Genomic DNA, 7,130 nt, shown 5'->3' on the forward strand with positions numbered 1-7,130 from the left:
GAGCGTATACTGAGACTCAGGGTCTAGTGGAAGTTGACTTGTCCACCATTTTGGACTTACTTGGTTCTAATCAGTTTATGTTGTGTCCTCGGGCTGTGTCATTCTTACAAAGTCTGTGCCCTGTCACCTTCCCTCTGAGGTTGATGGGACAATTACATTCAAGCACCCAAAGCATTTAGAGCACTGCAGCCCCTGGCCCACAGTGAGCACTCAGTATATCTGCTGTATCTGCTGTTCTTTGAATATTTGTGCCAGTTTATTCACAGGGGTGGCTTACTCCTTGGAAGGAAAGTTATGACCCACCTAGACAGCATATTAAAAAGCAGAGACATTACTTTGTCAACAAAGGTCTGTCTAGTCAAGGCTATGGTTTTTCCAGTAGTCATGTATGGATGTGAGAGTTGGACTATAAAGAAAGCTAGGCGCTGAAGAATTGATGCTTTTGAAGTGTGGTGTTGGAGAAGACTCTTGAGTCCCTTGGACTGCAAGGAGATCCAACCAGTCCATCCTAAAGGAGATCACTCCTGGGGGTTCATTAGAAGTACTGATGTTGAAGCTGAAACTCCAATACTTTGGCCACCTGACGCGAAGAGCTGACTCATTTGAGAAGACCCTGATGCTGGGAAAGATTGAGGGCGGGAGGAGAAGGGGACAACAGAGGATGAGATGGTTGGATGGCATCACCGACTCAGTGGACATGGGTTTGGGTAGACTCTGGCAGTTAGTGATGGATAGGGAGGCCTGGCGTGCTGCAGTTCATAGGGTCACAAAGAGTCAGACACGACTGAACAACTGAACTGAACTGATTCACAGGGGATATGACTTCCCTGGTGGCTCAGTGGTAAAGAATCTTCCTGCCAGTGCAGGAGACACAGGAGATGGGGGTTTGATCCGTGGGTTGGGAAGATCAGTTGGAGAAGGAAATGGCAACCCACTCCAGTATTCTTGCCTGGAAAAATCCCACAGACAGAGGAACCTGGTGGACTGCAGTCCATGGGATTGCAGAGTCAAACTCGACTTAGCAACTAAACAAATAAATAAGCTCCTTGAGGGCAGGGTCTGTGGTTTTTTTTTTTGTTGTTGAAACCACTGTGTCCTGAGTAGATGGGTTATATATTTCTTTTGTGGATGAAAACAAGGGCAGTAAGTCATCCTTCTTTTGTTTTCCCTTTAGCTGCCCAGAATTTAAACTCGGTGACTGTAATAATCTCCTGTTTTGAACCTGATTGAATCTGGAGTCAGCATGTGATGACTGCAGCTGGTGGTTATTGAGCATTTTGTGCATTAGGGCTAAATGCTCTCTGTAAGCCCTCACTGTGGAGAAGGAAATGGCAACCCACTCCAGTGTTCTTGCCTGGAGAATCCCAGGGATGACGAGCCTGGTGGGCTGCCGTCTATGGGGTCACACAGAGTCGGACACGATGAAGTGACTTAGCAGCAGCAGCAAGCCCTCACTGACTCTTCACACTTACCCCATTTTACCATTGAGGAACCTGAAGCCCAATTGAGGGTGGGGCACCTGTCTTTCCCCTTGAGGAGGTCCAGTGCCCAGGTTAACAACTGGAAACCCAAGAGTTGCTCTGCTTGGCTTAACTCTGCGCCACCACTTTCTTGCTGTGTGACCTTTCGCCTGTGACTTCTCTGTTCTTGAACTTTCTCATATGTAAAGTAGGAATGCTAATCGTACTTACTTAGGACGGCTGTGAAGGCTAGGGGAGCGGGGAGATAATTCACGTCACGTGAAGTGCAGAGTGAGGAGGGGGCGTTCTGGGGCTGTTATTGTTGGGCACACCCATTCCTCGGTGCTTCCCAGGCTGGCTGGAGGAGTCCGGTGGCCGCGCTCAATCATTAAGCCGCGCTGCTTCGGCGAGCTGGCTCCCCGTCCGCCCGGCGAAAAGGAGCCCGTCTTTGGATCGTGCGGCTGTGAATGAAGCGAGCAGGGGAGGCCGTGGGCGCCGATCCAGCCCTGGATCGGCCAGCGAACAGGTGGCGCGTTCCTAGATCCGAGGCCAGCCGCCTTTGTTACCTTGAACTTTCACTCAAGCCCATTCAGGCTCCTCAGACCACGTGTCTGATGAGTAAGGAGTCCTTTTATTTCCCTCCCCTGAAGGGACCGCTGGCAGAACAGCCCGCCCTGGGGACGCGCGCCTGTTCGCGAGACCAGCCTGCTGTCGGGGGAACTCCGGTGGCCGGCGGGTCGTTGCTGCGGCTGTTGCTGAACAAGTCGCTGTGAGGAGCTGGCGCGGCAGGTTCCCGCTTCCGCATTCCAGACACCCACCGCGGGCGGGGGAGGCACCGCCCACCACGGGAGGGCGAGGGCGGCCGCGGGCGCGGGCAGGCAGGTGGCCTTGGCCCGGCCCGGACCCAGCACGGCATTCGAGAGCCTGGAGCTCCCCTCCGGGTCACCTGCCGAGTTTGTGATCCCGGCCGGGCTCCGGACGTCTTTCAGGTGAGCGGTGGCGGTTAGGTTTGGTCGGGACTTGCAGAGAAAGTGCAGTGTGTTTCCTTCTTTTCGGGCGTGAGACTGGTGGTTTTGTTTTCTTTTTTCCCTCTCCTCTCGCATGAAATGTTTACCTGTCTGCTGCTGACTGTGAAGAAAGGGTGGGCGGAGTGTTGAGGGAGTGAGAAGGAAATGGAGGAGATTTCTCCCCGGAGAAGGCATGGGTGAATGCTGAACTCCCAGGGGGATGCCAACTTCTGTACCAGTGGGGCATCCTAGCCTGGTCCAGATGAGCTGTGTGGTCTCAGGCGAGTTCCTTTCCCTCTCTGAGGCTCAGTTTCCTCATCTGATGAGGTGGTAACTAGGAGCAGTACCCACTCACCTTCCCAGTGAATCATTGCTCGCAGCCTGGGCGCAGAGTGGTGTTCAGTGTCAGCTCTCCCTAGCCCCCCTGATTCCCTGTCTGACCTTATCTCTGACTTCTCAGCTGCTGCTAGCTGCCTCCTGCCCTTCCTCCCTCAGGGCTCTTGCCGCGGCTGTTCCCTCTACCCGTAGCATTTCCCCAGTATCCCCAAAGCTCCCACCCCCGTGGGGCTCTGCTCACATGTCACCTTCTCAGTGAGGCCTCTCTCCTCCCTAAGTAGCACCTTCTCCATCACACTCTAGCCCTCTGCTCTGCGTTCGTTTTCTTCATAGCATGACCACTGACGTGTTTATTCTCCACCTCCCCTACCGTTGTTGTTTAGCCACTAAGTCGTGTCTGACTCTTTGCCACCCCATGGACTGTAGCCTGCCAGGCTCCTCTGTCCATGGGATTTCCCAGGCACGAATACTGGAGTGGGCTGCCGTTTCCTCCTCCAGATAGTCTTGCTGGCCCAGGAATCGAACCCGGTTTTCTCCCGCATTGGCAGGCGGACTCTTTATCCCCTAAGCCACCAGGGAAGTCTCCTCCCCTACCGTAGGCCCCAGGAAAGCACAGGTACTTCTGTCTCTCTTTGTGGAATCATCCCTGGCATGTGGTAGGTGTGCGATACATTGTCTTATGAGTGGATTTAGGATCATGACTGAGGAAGGGTGGCTGTTCCTATCTGGGTTTTGAGGAGAATGTCAACATATCCTCAAACCTGGGGCTGAGGGTGGGCCGGCGGTGTGCTCACACCCTCTCCTTGGTCACCCAGGGTCCTCAGGCCTCCCTGCAGCGTCCAGCCCTCTGGCTTCCTGTCTGTCCATCAGCTCCTCCAGCCTGTGCAGCCTGGGCCCTAACAATGCCATGGGTGTATGTGGCATGGAACAGATGGCCTTGACCCTGACCTTGCTTCTCATGAGCACAGAGGATGTGTACAGTTTAGCTCAGGTGAGGAAGGCTTTGTTGAAGACACCGCACACATCCTCCCACACACATACCCCGCCCCCAACCTTCCCATATATATAGAAAGCTGACTCTATTATCAGGCCCTCTTGAGTGTTCCTGCAGTAGTAGGGGGTCAGGGAATACTTTGGAAATAAGAATGAACTGGCCAGGCAGAGTTTATCGGTCTCCCTGGCTTTTACAGGCAATCATTCTTGTTCTGGGGCTGAACAGGCTTTAATTAAACGGTGAGCTCCATGAGTCTGACCGTGTAAGAGCTGACACCTCCACATCTGTCTCCTGGCTCCCGGTGTCAGCAATTGATTCTGTAAAAATATCCCGGGCTGGGCTTCCCCAGGCTCCGCGGAGCGAGGTCAGTGGCCCTCTTGGGTTTCTCCCAACAGCACGGAGGGCCTGAGGTGTGTGCAGCCTTCACACACATCCTCACACCTAGGGGCCTACTGCTATTTTAAGAATGTGCAAAGTGTCAAGAATTGCTGCTCCTGTAAACTGTTAACTCTGTCCTCTGAGCTCCAAGTGCAGTTGGTTTTGGAGTTGACCCTCTTGCATAATAGTGCTCCCAGCACTGCCCAAGCTTTTGGCCACAGCACTTGGCTTCTCTGGGCCTCAGTTTCCCTATCTGGAAAATGGGAATAATTAATAGTACCTGCATTAAGTGAGCAGTTTAAAGTGCAATGGGGTGACCTAGTTAGTTAGCACTGTGTCTAGTGGATTGAGAGCACTCACTTAATGGGGATAATTATTTTTACGAATTTTTTTCAAGTCATTTAAAAATGTTTCCAGTCCCTTTTTTGGGGGGGGTTCCTCTCTACCGCATCCCAGTCCTTCACCCATGGGAACAATCAAGCACTGTATGTATCTTTCCACATGTTTCTCCATGGTTATATAATGCTATGCTGCTGCTAAGTCACTTCAGTCATGTCCGACTCTGTGCAACCCCATAGATGGCAGCCCACCAGGCTCCCCTGTCCCTGGGATTCTCCAGGCAAGAACACTGGAGTGGGTTGCCATTTCCTTCTCCAATGCATGAAAGTGAAGTCACTCAGTCTTGTCCGACCCTCGGCGACCCCATGGACTTCAGGCTCCTCTGTCCATGGGATTTTCCAGGCAAGAGTACTGGAGTCAGGTGCCATTGCCTTCTCCTATATAATCCTATAGGGAAATATTACCCTATAAGGGATAATATTGCCCTCATTTTCCTGCAGGTTGCTTTTCTTACATGGCAGTATTGTGTGGAAATGGAGGCCCAAGTCCTCAGGTTATGCTCAAATTTGCTCTTGTTAATGTCTCCATAACACATGGAGGGGTGGGTGTACCAGAGTTTATTTGGCCCGGCTGTTACTGATGTGCATTCCTTTTGTTTCTAGGGGTTTTTTTTTCCCCTCCTCCGTATTATTTTTACTGACAGCTTCTTAAAATTAGATTGCAGACATCTCACCTGCTTAGCCACCTTGTGGCTAAGCCGTCCCACCTTGTTAAGCTCTAAGCCTTTGAGAATGAATAGGAAGTGGTATTAGTTTAATGAGGCATCTTGCCCAGATAGGAGATGTGTTTTTGGAGGGTTCTCACCAGGTCCAGTACAGTGTTGAGCCATCTACTTTAAGTGCTTTTTACTTATAAAAATGATTAATAGATTCCTCATCCTCTATACAGATTAGTTGTGCTAAATGAGTAATTATTACCAAATAAGAAACAGAGGAAAGTTCTTTTTTTTTAATTAATGACCTTTGTTGGAAATCAGAACATGCAAGAGATCTTATTAGAGTTGTGATCTATTGGCAAGTTTCCTTTTAAGGTGGTACTTTAGTAAAGGAATATATTTGGCTTCCTGAAACTTGTGCAGTGGTGTACCCATTTAGAGTTCTGTTTCAGTTCTCTGCTACATAACGAGCCATCCCAGAACTTATGCCTTAAGGGGATGAAAGTTTGTTATTTCTTATCAGTCTCTGATTGACTGAGGCTCATCTGGATGGCTCTTCTGCTGGTTTTAATTGGGGTCTCTTATGTGGCTAGAGTCAGAAGACGGATGGGGCTTAAGATGGTTGTACTCACAAGGGCTTCTCTGGTGTTTCAGCAGTAAAGAATCCCCCTGCAATGCAGGAGACACTGGTTCAATCCCTGGGTCAGAAAGATCCCCTAGAGAAGGTAACAGCAACCCACTCCAGCATTCTTGCCTGGGAGGATTTCCCAGGACAAGAGAAGCCTGGCAGGCTACAGTTCATGAGGTTGCAAAGAGTCAGACACAACTGAGCCTACTCAGCAACGACAACTCACATGGCACCTTGGAGACACCTGGTCCCCTCTCTGTAGTCTCAGAACGACTCCTTCCACGTGGGTCTTGCCATCCAGTAGCTGGACTTAGAACATGGCAGCCCAGAGCTTCCTAAGTCAAGGTGTATGTAGGTCTAGAACTGGCCCAGTGGCAGCCCAGATTTCATGTTGGAAGGCAGACAGAAGACTTGAGTTCTGGAAGGTGTGGCCTTTGAGGGGCCGTCTTTGGAAACCACCACAGCCTTCATTTTCTCCCAGAAGGAAAAGTGCAGAGGTCACCAGGTCCAGGTGGTGTTGCTGTTTGCAGGGCCCCAGTCTCTTGTTTATCTGTATTGCTGCCCTTAGCCTCATAGATATAAGAAGGCTGCCCCATCTCCAGCCTCACATCCTTGTTACAGGCAGAAAGAAGCAAAGGTCTAAGAAAAAGAAGTAGCACCTTTGTCAGGAAACCAAAGCCTTCCCAGAAATCCTTAGCAGACTGCTGCTTCACCTCTTTGGCTAGAACTTTGTGACAAGATCACCCTTTGCCAAAAGGAAGTCTCAGAAGTGCAGTTTTTAAGCTGTGCTTATTGCCACTTCAGACAGAGGGTCAGTAAGGAAGCTGTGAGGAGAAAGGACATGCTGGGTCGACACGCCATCCCTCCCTGGTGGTCGGCCTCCAGAGTCTGTGCGCTGAACCACTGTGCTGTACTGCTTTAGTTTGTTTATGATTAACCCAACATTTCTTGTTGAAATGAGTGTGTAAGTGACAGAGATAGAAACCACTTACTGCTCCATCCCTCTCCCCTCCTGCTTCGTGCCTTATTGGTCTTATCTGTCAGTAACTTAATGTATGTTCTTTTTCACCTCTTTCTATATGCATTTCATGTTTTAAAGGTGACCTTTGGACATACAGAATTGGACTAATCATAATCCTTGGTGCATGTTTTAGTGATATTTTTGGTCTGTACAAATGTTTATTACAATGAATAGCCATTAGCCTACTCCCTACCCAAGAACTAGAACATTACCTACCAGTAGTTTATATGAAACTATGGTATTTCCCATTCA

General features: G+C 50.1%; 1 protein-coding gene across 7 annotated transcripts in view; it reads left to right on the forward strand.

The window, feature by feature from the left end:
- The window catches only part of SIPA1L3 (signal induced proliferation associated 1 like 3), a 254,293-nt gene that overhangs the window by 15,647 nt on the left and 231,516 nt on the right, over positions 1 to 7,130 (forward strand). For 2 of the 7 annotated variants that reach the window (XM_060398593.1, XM_042230908.2), the window contains exon 1: positions 2,341 to 2,449. The exons of 4 other annotated variants lie outside the window; for them this stretch is intronic. The gene's annotated coding sequence lies outside the window, so the exon portion shown is untranslated. Of the gene's footprint in view, positions 1 to 2,340; positions 2,450 to 3,618; positions 3,795 to 7,130 lie in introns of those variants that run through there. One more of the 7 variants, XM_042230910.2, reaches the window with a different exon arrangement.

This window comes from Ovis aries, chromosome 14 (genome assembly GCF_016772045.2).
Source record: "Ovis aries strain OAR_USU_Benz2616 breed Rambouillet chromosome 14, ARS-UI_Ramb_v3.0, whole genome shotgun sequence".
NCBI classification, from domain to species: Eukaryota; Metazoa; Chordata; class Mammalia; order Artiodactyla; family Bovidae; genus Ovis; species Ovis aries.